The sequence below is a fragment of the Manduca sexta genome, chromosome 11 (assembly GCF_014839805.1).
Source record: "Manduca sexta isolate Smith_Timp_Sample1 chromosome 11, JHU_Msex_v1.0, whole genome shotgun sequence".
Classification (NCBI taxonomy): domain Eukaryota; kingdom Metazoa; phylum Arthropoda; class Insecta; order Lepidoptera; family Sphingidae; genus Manduca; species Manduca sexta.
In genome coordinates this window covers 7,224,117-7,236,480 of record NC_051125.1, presented here as the reverse complement: position 1 = coordinate 7,236,480, position 12,364 = coordinate 7,224,117, and the positions used below count along the sequence as shown (strand labels likewise).

General features: G+C 34.7%; 1 protein-coding gene across 1 annotated transcript in view; it reads right to left on the bottom strand.

The window, feature by feature from the left end:
- The window catches only part of LOC115443548 (semaphorin-2A), a 123,510-nt gene that overhangs the window by 29,243 nt on the left and 81,903 nt on the right, over positions 1-12,364 (bottom strand). The gene's annotated exons all lie outside the window — the stretch shown is intronic.

Genomic DNA, 12,364 nt, shown 5'->3' with positions numbered 1-12,364 from the left:
AGTGTGAATTATACACTATTCTATCATTGTCAAAGGTTATTTAACAACAAACTACAGGAGTGTTAATCATTACCTATTTCCGTTTCTATGAGTAAAACTAATCAACCATTTTACTAGAAATGAAAATAAATATCGATTTAGCAATTACTTAAAATACCTTTTTGATTAAAACCCCGCCGTTCGACTCTCCCTCCCTAATATCAAAGGTCGCGGGGTGCGCAAGAGCATGCGACCGCAACCCTCTCAGGATTCAGCTCTTGGGCAGAGCCTCTCACCATCCAAGGAATGAGACCTTGGTAAAATTACGTATAACACCTAAAATAGATTCGATATAGTTTAATGAATCTCTGCTGGTAACTTTTTATCTGAAGAAAGGGTTTTACGTAGCCAAGGTCCAAGTCACGTAAAGAAACTAGAGAGCGTAGTGCAATACAATACTTTATAATTAAAAGTTTTGGGTGACGTTACTATTTGTGTATAGCCGTGGCTATCAGCAACCCAATTCTGTAATATAAAAAAGTCGTAAAAATACGAGATTAAGAACACACTGCTCACTAGATTTGATAACATAAAAACTAAACCCATAAACTAAAGTTATAACAATTTGCACTTAATTTGGCAGCGGTAGAATATATTACTAACCTTCATTTAAGAAATACAATTAATTGTAAAACTTATTCCTTTTCTCATAACCACGAAATTACTAAGTTCGTATGTTTATTGTATAAAACTAAGCACGCGTAGATTTATGTACAGTCGGCCACAAAAGTAGCTGAACAGTATCAAAACATCAGAACGTTTCAACATATTAACTTTAATCGTAATATTACCTTCTTATTCTAAAATAAAATAAACAATTGAAGTTTATATTAGTGACGAATGATTGTTGATAGGAAACAAAGTCAAAGACGATTTGAAATTTTGAATTTGTACCTTGGTGAATTTGTTGGTGCTCCTTTTGTAGCTGACTGTACAGTGATTTACTAAGTTATGACATGTATTAGGGAGGATGTCACTGTGTAGAGCAACTTTCAAACGCACAAGGGATGTTCAAATAGGAACATGGGGTACGAAGAAGTTGTGACAACCATGTCACTATCAGTTAATAACCTGGAGGGATAATCTGAATACAATATTGTTGCTTTGAACTTCTTACAAGGCTATATATAAGCATTGTTGGTATATACGTCCTTATGATATGTATATATAAGGTATTACAAATTGACAGTTTCATTTTTTGACTAGTCGTGCCCTTATGGAAATCAGTGTGTCACAAAGTTTTTCCTGCGTAAGTCTCGACACGTAAGATTTTTTACAACCACAAAATTGCAATCAATTTACATAAAACCATAATGTACTATTAACCTAAGCCTTCCTCAAGAATTGCACTATGTTTTGGTAAAAATTGTACAAAAATCCGTTCAGAATATTTTGAGAAAATCGATCACCGACAGACAGACAGCTTTTGGGGACTTTGTTTTATAATATGTATAGATGTTAAACTTTTGTACATATTGTGTGTATTGGTGTATTTCGAGTTTTCAGTAGCAGTATACGCCAATTAAGATTAACTTAAATATAGATGAAATAAAATCTTGTACGGATTTTCTCCTGTGTCTTGAACTAGTACGATATAATAAACAATATCAACTACTTTTGTTGAAAAATATCACAATGAACCATAAAAAGTGATAGATAACGCATTTATGTAAAAATAGCGATTAGATATTAAAATACAGTAGTAAAATTATGTACTATGTAGGTAGTTTAATTTTCATAATGCGTTTTTGAAGGTTAATTAAATTTATTGTTTATTAGTAAGCATAAAAGTTTTATTACTGAAAAGTCGTAATGGAAAGCTATTATGCTTATGAGGAACTAGTAATGTCACGCAGCTTTGCTTGAAACAATGCGAATTCATAAAATATTTCAAAATAATTATACTTAACTGTTAATACGATTTTATAGTGGCAGATGGTCAATAAGTTAACATGTAAGTAGAAACAAAAAACCAAAAATATACATCGGAAGTCAAAACTTAATCGTTTTCAAAGTTTTTTATGTAATTAAAGGCAATTTTAAATGGTGGCCATAAAGCGATTATAAGCAATTTACTACTAAAGTCATTATTGTTTATACGATTAAAAACCAGCCTATAAAAAATTCATTACGCGAACTTGGTAACTTTTATTGAATATTATAAAATAATTTATACGGTAAAAACCGATAACACAAGGCTTAATTGAGTTGTATGTGCGCGTAGGGTTCAAATTAAATTTGTAGTTTAAAACCGTAGCGATAGGTGTACAACAGTGGCGAAAGTTGAATTTTCTGAAAGAGAAGCCGATACAACATAGATATGATATGCATAAATGCCGTCTGCAAATTGTTTTAATGATAATTAGATTCTACATCAATTCTACATAAAGGGAAACCGGTAGTACATATATACATAACATCACGCATTTATCCCCGAAGCGGTATGCAGAGGCGCAACTAGGGCACCCACTTTTCGCCAAGTATGTTCCGTCCCATGATGTGATAGGGGGCGAGCCTATCGCCATATCGGGCACAAATTCCAGACTCCGGGCTGATACTGAGCAGAAAAACCCAAATATCACTTTGCCCGACCTGGGATTCCAACCCAGGACCTCAAAGCGCTATTGTACCGGACATGCAATACAACTACGCCACCGAGGCAGTCGGTAGTAATAGGATTATATTGACGGCTGAAAGACCAATAGATTTAAGAGAAATTTTTTTTAGAAAAATTTAAACTAGTTTAAAAAAGCGTAGAAAAACGTGCCGATTTCAAATATGTATGAAACATAGTGTCGTAAAAAAAAATGACTTAAATCAATTAGCCTTTCAACCGTCGATGTGGACCTTTTGCCTGTCGTACAATATATATGTTTATGATTGTCATTAATATGTTACATAACAGCGTTCCTTTTATTAAGGCACTCCCTGAGTAAACGGCCTTGAGAATTTTGTTCCATACACTTATGGCGCACGAGTTACGAGTGCAAATATGCGATATATACGAATAATTTCATTAAAAAATCATTTCTAGATCTTTTCAAAATTTTAATCTTCCTTAATTGGTTTCAAATTACAATAGTGTTTTTTTAGAATTTCATGTATGGAATTTTATTAATTAGTGGTATTTTTTTTGTGAAAAGAATGAAACAATATCATAAAATCATTTAAATGTTCTATCCAAAAAAAATGAAAGATTTCTGAACATTAACAATAATAATATATTATGATGCTTCTCCTATCCTATCTCAAAAACACATTAAGCCGTCTCCTAACTCATCGCTAAAAGCCGATATTAGACACCTATCAGTTAGTTATTAGACACCTATTAGTTACGGTTGCTATTCGAAAGCTATATATGGCCAAAAACAAGCTAAAAGTTATTTCATTTACACACAACTCGCAACCCTCTCTTTCGAAAAACAAAATACAATTTCAAGTACAGCATACCGTCATATCACGGCGAAGTTTATTTACCTCTGTACACGGTGTCTTCCAACCATAGACAAGTTTCCACAACCACATACGACTGAACTCATTTTGTATGCTTAAAATAGGAATGAGCACGTAAGTTTGCTTACCGAAATACATGCAAGCTTTAGGCCCGCAGTGAAAACTTTAAGACGACAGGTTGTGGAATAAACATTCTGCGCCAAAATGGAGATTCATTACGGACTTTGCCCGCCAACTTAGAGATTTTAATTTTTTGAGACGCTGTTTAATAAATAGAAATGTATGTTTCGTTACGTTGTTTTAAAGTAACTTAAATTCATTGGCATTTAATTTAATAACGAATATAAACTTTCTGTCATAAGATGCAAATTACTAATGATGTTATTTATGGAATAACCACACGCACGGCGATGGAAAAAAGTTGAATTCCTCCCATTAAACAAAAAACCCATTTTACAACCGCACTTCGCTTTCTCCCGCTATTCTTACGCACCGCTTCGTACATATTTATCGAACGGTAGACTAAACATTGTAGAGCAAAGTTTTTCACACAAACCGGAGTTAGCTAAACAAAAGCCAATAGCAATCGTAAACTCTTTGCGATATTGGCTCCTAATTCTGAATGGGATAGGTATTGCACCTGTGCACTGAGTAGCAGTTCCCGTAAAATATTGGCATAGCTTTTACATCTATAAAACGTCTAGTCATTACGGTACGCTGCGTTTGTTATTGTTTTTTTTTATTTGTGTTGACGTGACTGCGCTAAACATTAACCCTTCGATGATGTAGGTGTTTTTATAGCATAGACTAAACCAGTGGATCTCTTGGTAAAGGACATTTTATCCTGACGTGGCAAAGTTAACACTGATTCTGATGGACTCTTTCAATATTGATTTTCACCATATTGTTTGTAGACTGTACCTATACTGTTTTCGCTTGCTAGTTAGGGGCAGTATTACCTACATCTGTTACACTCCCACCACTAAAAAAACGCTACGTACACCTTATTTATTATTCAGATATTATAAAAATTGATGTATAATTCCAAGCTATTATTAAAATATGACGCAACAAGAAAATCGTTCAAGTCCAACCCATGTTAGAGACAATATTAGAAGACTTACTGAGAGTAAATTACAAGCAGGCAGTATTACTGTGTAATTAAGCTAACGTCAAGGGTACAGTGTAAAATTATATCAAAACCGTATTATAATCAATGTAGTTTAATTATTGTGGTAGAACAGTTTGTCGAGTGTCTTGTCAAGGGTTCATGCTGTGACAGTGATGGAATGAGTTATGTTGATCGTAACTTGCCTACGTTATATGTTATATTTGTCGTGCAAATTGAATTACGTAAATATTATAAAACAAAGTCCCCTTTTCTGTCTGTATAATATCGATTTTGGCAAAATCTACTGAACGGATTTTTATGAAATTTGGTATAGTCAGTTTAAGACCCTGGGAACGTTATAGGCAACTTTTTTTCCCGGGAAAATATATAGCAAGACTTTTATCCCGGAAAACTCCTTCACGCGGGTGAAACCGCGAGCAAAAGCTAGTATCACATACATCTTAGTCGTTGAAAGTGAAAATTTCCAATAACCCCGAAAGAATTAAAAGGCGAACCATGAATTAATGTCTTTTCTAGGTTTGACTAATACAAAATTTTAAATCTCATTTTTGAAATATAAGTAAAAGTTAAACATAAGACCTTGTAACAGTGATCCAGCGAAATTTAACGGGTAGCTAGTTATCTGTTATGTATATTATTTTATATGGGGCGTGTGTGGTTGATTTATGTATAGGTATAGATAACTATTCTAAACGATGTGAGGAAATTTACTATACATTTAACAAAGAGAAACAACCAATATTACAAGACGCATTTATCGCTAAAAGCGATGTCTATCAAATGTATTATGGTGGAGTTATTAAAAACGAAAGCAGAGAAGATGGTTAGACTTATATGCAATCGATTTTTTCATGTTATAAATTCTACTCAAATTAACACTCATCATGTAAACAGATAATCATGTTTCATTAGTCGATATTGGACCCATCGGTATATTATATTATGTACTATGTTAATTGGAACCCACTCCAGTTATCATCAGATGCATAGGGCTTACTTTGCCTTTCCCGTATCAAGATAAAACAGAAAGTCAAAAATAATATGAGCTTGTGAAGATACATTTATACACTTATAAACTCGTTTGGGAGGTCCTCCCTAGTTTGGGAGGCAGGAGACCTATATTACTTATAATTTTGTGTCCATTCTATATAGTGCTAAATATCTGTAATCATTAAATTATATTATCTAACAAACTATTATTATTATTATTTAAAAAGCTTTGATCACTAATAGATAGCTTATTGTATGACTTATTATCTTTGACAAATTAAATACTTGTATATTTTAAAATAAGTATAATATACAATGTGTGATACGACGGTGATGCCTACGCCAGTAAAAATGAAAATTATTTTATTCAATACCCCTTGTATTAGACGGAAGGGTGTTTACGATTTAAAGTTTTTATTACCTTTATTATAGACTCTTCAGGAAGGGTCACGGGAAAGGGTATCAAGGTATGGAATCCTATTCTATCTGCCCCATAAAAGGCGAGGTATGTCGTTAACTTTGTAAATTATCCACTTTCGTAGGGGTAAACACAAAGATTTCGCCAAGTATCGGACCCTTCCAGTTTTTCACAATGAAACCGGACCACCGAACCGTGTTTTCAACTAAATAAGAAAACACAATACCATCCGATATTGATTTCATTAAAAAGTACCACGTACGAAACTAAAATGCAGTTCATATAAAATTTTACGGCACTAACATTCGAAGTGTAGTGCACAAAAATGGTTATGCCCCGTCCACATTGGCGAATGCGGCGCGGCGTTGCATAGATTATAGAGTGATTTTCCGGAGTGCCGGTACTGTGCGAGTGTGCAGGAGCCTTTATTGTCTTATAAACATTGTTGTACACCGGTCTATTGGCACGTCTTGTGCTATTCGATTGTATCGATGTGAAACTTACTGCAAACACGTATTATTTGATTATTGTACGTTGTGAAGTATAAAATACCTGCACTGAGGAACAAAAGACGGAACACAATTGAACAAAAGAATAACGTAGATACAGTTTGTGTCACACTAACTGCGACTTTTTATATCTTAATACTACTAGTTTATTAATTGCGGAACACCTCGAAGTAAGACGGGCATACGGTTAATAATATGATAACTACCTATATTTAAATGATAGAAATCCTGGACCATAAATCCATAAACCATAAGTGTCTTTTTCATCAAGGCTAAAGAACAAGTGACTACAAAATAAATAGACATTTTAAGAGGCTGTAATTTATACATACATACATACATAACATCACGCATTTATCCCCGAAGGGGTATGCAGAGGCGCAACTAGGGCACCCACTTTTCGCCAAGTATGTTCCGTCCCATGATGTGATAGGGGGCGAGCCTATCGCCATATTTCCAGACTTGATACTGAGCAGAAAAACCCAAATATCACTTTGCCCGACCCGGGATTCGAACCCAGGACCTCAGAGCGCTATTGTATCGGACATGCAATACAACTACGCCACCGAGGCAGTCGGTGATTGTAATTTATAAAGGTAAAAATAGCAAATTCAGGTCAAATTTCCAGTTCATTGATTTTTCCAAGCTATAATTGGTCAGTTTATTTTAGAAATTGTTTAATCGAGTAAACGCCCTGACACATTAAATACCTAAACAGCGATAAAAGGTAAAAGGAGAGACTAACAACAACAAAGTTGAAGAGAAAAAGTTTCTTGCGGCAATCCATAAAGCAAATTAACGTGGTTCACTAACGAAAGGAAATATTTGCGTGGGATCAAAGCAATATAACTTTTCAGATCAACGCTAGTTTTTTTTTATTATACCCTCGCCAATGTGTACGCAAGTTGTGAGGGCCTGTATGAAAACCCTCTCCAAGCTTGCGCGGGTAGTAAACTTTCGAGTAAATAGTACTAGAAAGTTGGCGCGACTTATTTAGGACGCAACTTTGTGGGCCGCACCGTGTTAGCGCAATATTTTTTCGTTTTTACTATCTGCATGTGTGTGAAAATTGTAGCTTTGTGGTTTTATAAATATTGTGTTTTTTTACGCGCGTGTATATTTTGCTTTTGTGTGCTTTAGGTTTGGTATTTTAGAAGCAACTGCTGCGCTCCAGTATTTGGAAACAGGATGGAATTTTAAAAGACAACATATATGGTTTATACGAATAACAATAAATATAAAAACATATATATTTATTTTCCTTTGAATGTGGAGACTAGCTTGCCGTTAGCCTGATGGTAAGCCATACGACCGCCCATAAACAGTAGAACTAACATCCAATACCCTTAATTACAAAGTATCGTTTGGTATTCGACTGCGCTCGCCATCCTAAGACATGAGATTTTATTATTATGTCCAGTACTATATGACTACACACTGCTGCTTGGCGGCAGAAATAAACATTGCGGTGGAACCTACCCAGGCGGACTCTCACATACATATGAGAGACCTACCAGTAAAAATATATATACAAATTATGACTTTTATATTACGATAGATCAATATATAATATTATATGGAATAATATCACGACACTGAAGCGTTCCTTAGCATCTGAATAAATCAAAATCACTGCAAACAACTTCCGATATCGAAATGAAGATATCAAAAGAAGCAATATCATAGGATAAAAATGTATTAAATATTTCAAATGTTTCAATCAGGACAGATAAATATAAACGAGCTAAAATGGTTCATGGAGACAGTTCAGCCCCATGGTCGCCAGTGCTGAGGCACGAACGGGAGTGATCAGACAAAAAATAAATAAAAGAAAGGATCATTTGTTACCTGTTCCCGTGAATAGCGATTTGTTTGTACCTAAATAGCAGATTTAAAACACATCACATTCATCTCGTCCGAATAAAAACGCGTAAACTCTCGCCTATTGATTGTTTCCATTTAAATTGAGCGTTAAATCTGTTTTTCGTCACAGATGCCAAATGAACTGGAAGATATAAAGCGAAACGCGATGTAATAAAGCCGATTTTCGTTCGGTCTCATATTGAAAAAGTTTGTGCATGTCATTAGGGTAGCTATATGATTATCTCATAATAGAGACATTATTGAAATTGCTACCCATTATGGATCACGTTTATCTCCAGTCATTATCTGGTGCAAACATTTTTGTTTGAGTAGTTCAATTTAAGTCCATTGAACAACATTGCTGGTATACGCACTCACAAAGCATGTATGCTATCACGAATAATGTTTTCAACAATATTCATTTCAAACAATAATCTTGCTTAACATTTGAATCAAAATACTCATAACTAACTATAACATATATTACTTTGACTATGTTATTTACATTATTCTATACCAGACATGGTTTTATATTTTAACATTATACCCGTTTTAGTCGGTGCTTCTAAAAATACTACGTTTCTTAATAAATTTTACAAAGGCTATAAATTCTAGCCATGGGTACGCCATTGTCAAAATAAAATTCATCGACACATTTAACACACATTTCAATTTTACTGCACACGTAGATACAGTTATAATTTATTTTCTTCCGCGCAACAAATCATTCGCGACTATTTTCAACGATCGCTGTGACTAAACGAGAGCATTCCACGCTGAACCGAATTTCCTAAAAAAAAAAAAAACAATAACCGTCAACATTGGAAACACAAACGCTCGCGTCATTTGTTTCCAATACACGTCCAATAGAGAACAGCCATTTGTAACAGAATAGATATAAATTGGCGGTTGCAACAAATATGAATCGTTCGGTTAGTTTTGCGCCGGTCGGATGCGTCTCGGCCGCAAGTCGGGTATCGCCCCATCAACACCGTACATGCGATTTCACTCAATTTTTGAAACTGACACACCCTAAACGCTCTGGGGATGGACATATTACTCAAAACACAGAGGACTGTGCTGTGATACCTTCGAAATATGGTTTCAAATAAAATTTGTGTAGGTTTCATATAAAAACAAATTAAAGTTTTTAAAACAACTTAATGTGATATACATACTCGTTTATATATTGATTCTTTAACAGATTTTATAATGTTTTTAATATGCCTCGGTATCATTGTTTAATTCAAATCTAAAAATAAACCAGTACTATAAATTTACACATTAAAATGTGTTGTTGGCTTATAAAGACCGAAACCTCAATAAAAACAGCTAAATTATCAACAATACTACATACTTTCCATGTACTTAAACAGTACTCAACTACTATTAATTACGCTTTACTAATTCATTCAAAAATAATTAAATTTTATTCTACGAAGCGTTGCCCCAGGGCGATATAAAAGTTAATTAAATCAATTTTCAAAGGGAATTAAGACGGTTCAATGGTTCATATTTAAATGCTCAACTATCTCTGTTTTGGCAGGGTGCTCTGTACAAAAGATCGGCCCGCGCGAATCAACACAGGTTCAATGTTCCCTCCCCATAAGAATGAATGATATATTTTCAATTTTTGCCGTGCTATTAGACTGAATTTTCCGATTTGTAGCAAGATTTATCTGCACTCTTGAGTTTCCGCACTTTTTTATGGGTTATATATCGTTTTGCTAGCTTGGGGTTAGAATTTTGAAATTGGAATGTGCGTGTAAAAGTTTTTCCGGTATTATAGAAAAATTAGTCGAAAATTAAATTAACGTAAGTCTTGGTTAAGTTCCATTGTATAGTTCCATAATTGCATATCGCAGAAATTCATGTAAATTAAGAAACGTCTTTGAACGTAAGTCGGCGGAGGTTTAGACCGGCCCACCGCTACAACCGGTTTACCTTGCAGCAACGGATTCAGCAATTTCGAATAGAATAGGCATTATTTGTAAGCAATATCACCGTAATAGAATATCTTATTTGATAAAAATCCTTGTTCTATGATCTCAAATAAAACTGACGACAGAGTCACAATGGCTGACAAGTTTCACTAACACATTCTATGTATTGACTTCGAAACCCTAAAATTTAAATAGAACATAAAAACTGTATGTTTATCTTTTCGTAAGCTTCGCCTCAAATATATTTTGTTTGAATAGAAGTCACTGCATACGCTTTTATGAACTCCCTTGGTCGCTGCGGCCATCAAATTCGCGTATAAAGTAAGTGGAGCTACACAGGATGCACTATCCATGTTAGTTGTGTATTTTATCTTTCATAAAATTGTCCTATGCATACTTTAAACAGGAAATTTGAAAAACGATGATAAAACTCGTGTCTAGGCAGCGATAAAACGTGTGAAGGGTCAAAACGACCGCCAATAGATCATAAAATTATATGAAAGTCAAGAGCAGGAAAGTGTGAGGTGCGCGGGCACCGGCCAAATTTATTGCGGTCTGCTTTCGATACCTATTGTGGAGGGCTTGCTTTACGACTTTTAAAATAATTTTATGGAAATAACACCACTTAAGCGGCGATAACCTAGTTGGGCGTGGAACGACTGTCGAGACGAATGTCCGCAGGTTCAAAAATCAAGGGCACACACCTCTGACTTTTCTAAAATCATGTGTGTATACTTTGTGAATTATCGCTTGCTTTAACGGTGAAGGAAAACATCGTGAGGAAACCTGCATACCTGAGAAATTCTCTATAGGAATTTTGAGGGCGTGAGAAGTCTACCAATCTGCACTAGGCCAGCGTGGTGGACTAAGGCCTAATCCCTCTCAGTAGTAGAGGAGGCCCGTGCTCAGCAGTAAGATAGTATACAATACAGGGCTGATATCAACACCATTTACTCCGGTTGTAAGGACCGACCGGCAGGTAAATCAAAAATTAAATTAAAAATTATTGCACAAATGTGAAAAATAGGAAATGTTTAAAATATTTGCGGTACGAATACCACGTGAAAATAAAATAATCGTTCGGTTAGAAATTTTCAGTCGGCGAGGAAAAATCTTCGCTCGTCTTTAGACATCATTTAGATTCACTGTCCGTGAAATTTGTCGCAGTTCCTAGTTCGCCGAGGCGGCGGAACATGCACCTAACTGCACGCAGACTGGCATTGGTGTCTTTAATCGATGTAATAGCGGACTTAATGTAATAGAAAATGTTTTCGTTTAGCTATATGCAAAGGAACGTCCATTCGATTTACTTTTACAGTTATAACAGCACAAAATCTTGTTTTGCGAGGTATTCGGGTTTAGTTTAATCTATATTCATGAAGCAGAACTAAACTAAAACAATTTAATTTGAAATACAACCTAAATATATTTAAACACAACTTATCTAAATTTAAATAAATACGAAAAATAATAAAACATTGAAAAAAATAAGCGCCGATTTCTTTGAATAGAAAGAAAAATTTCGAAACGTTTAAAACTGTCTGGCGCTGAATCTATGAAACAAAGAGAAGGAACATTTTTACGCAATTAGACCTTTGAAATGGACTTAAGTTTTGCTACATTTTCTTTCTTATTTCCAAGTGATAAGTGAGGATAGAGCAAAAGACGTAATTTACTTTTAACAAGCTTTGTATACTGTATAATATAAATGCTGTTATTTAGAATTATTGTATTATCGTCTAATCCTTTAAAATAAGTTGATATAACTTTTGAGGACGTGACTGTCTATAATTAAATCTAAGTACATCGTTTATAACAATACTTTAGTTATTTCAAAGAATAGGCTTGTCCATCAGCTGAGACAAGAAAGAAGCGTGACCTCTCGTAATACCTCAAGTTCTATGCCCATGAGATCAAAATAGAATGGTTAAAGGGATAAGCGGTCGGTGTCGCGGACACACACTAGTGTATAAACATTGTGAGACCTGTTGGGGATCTGTTGCGTTCCTGGCCGGAA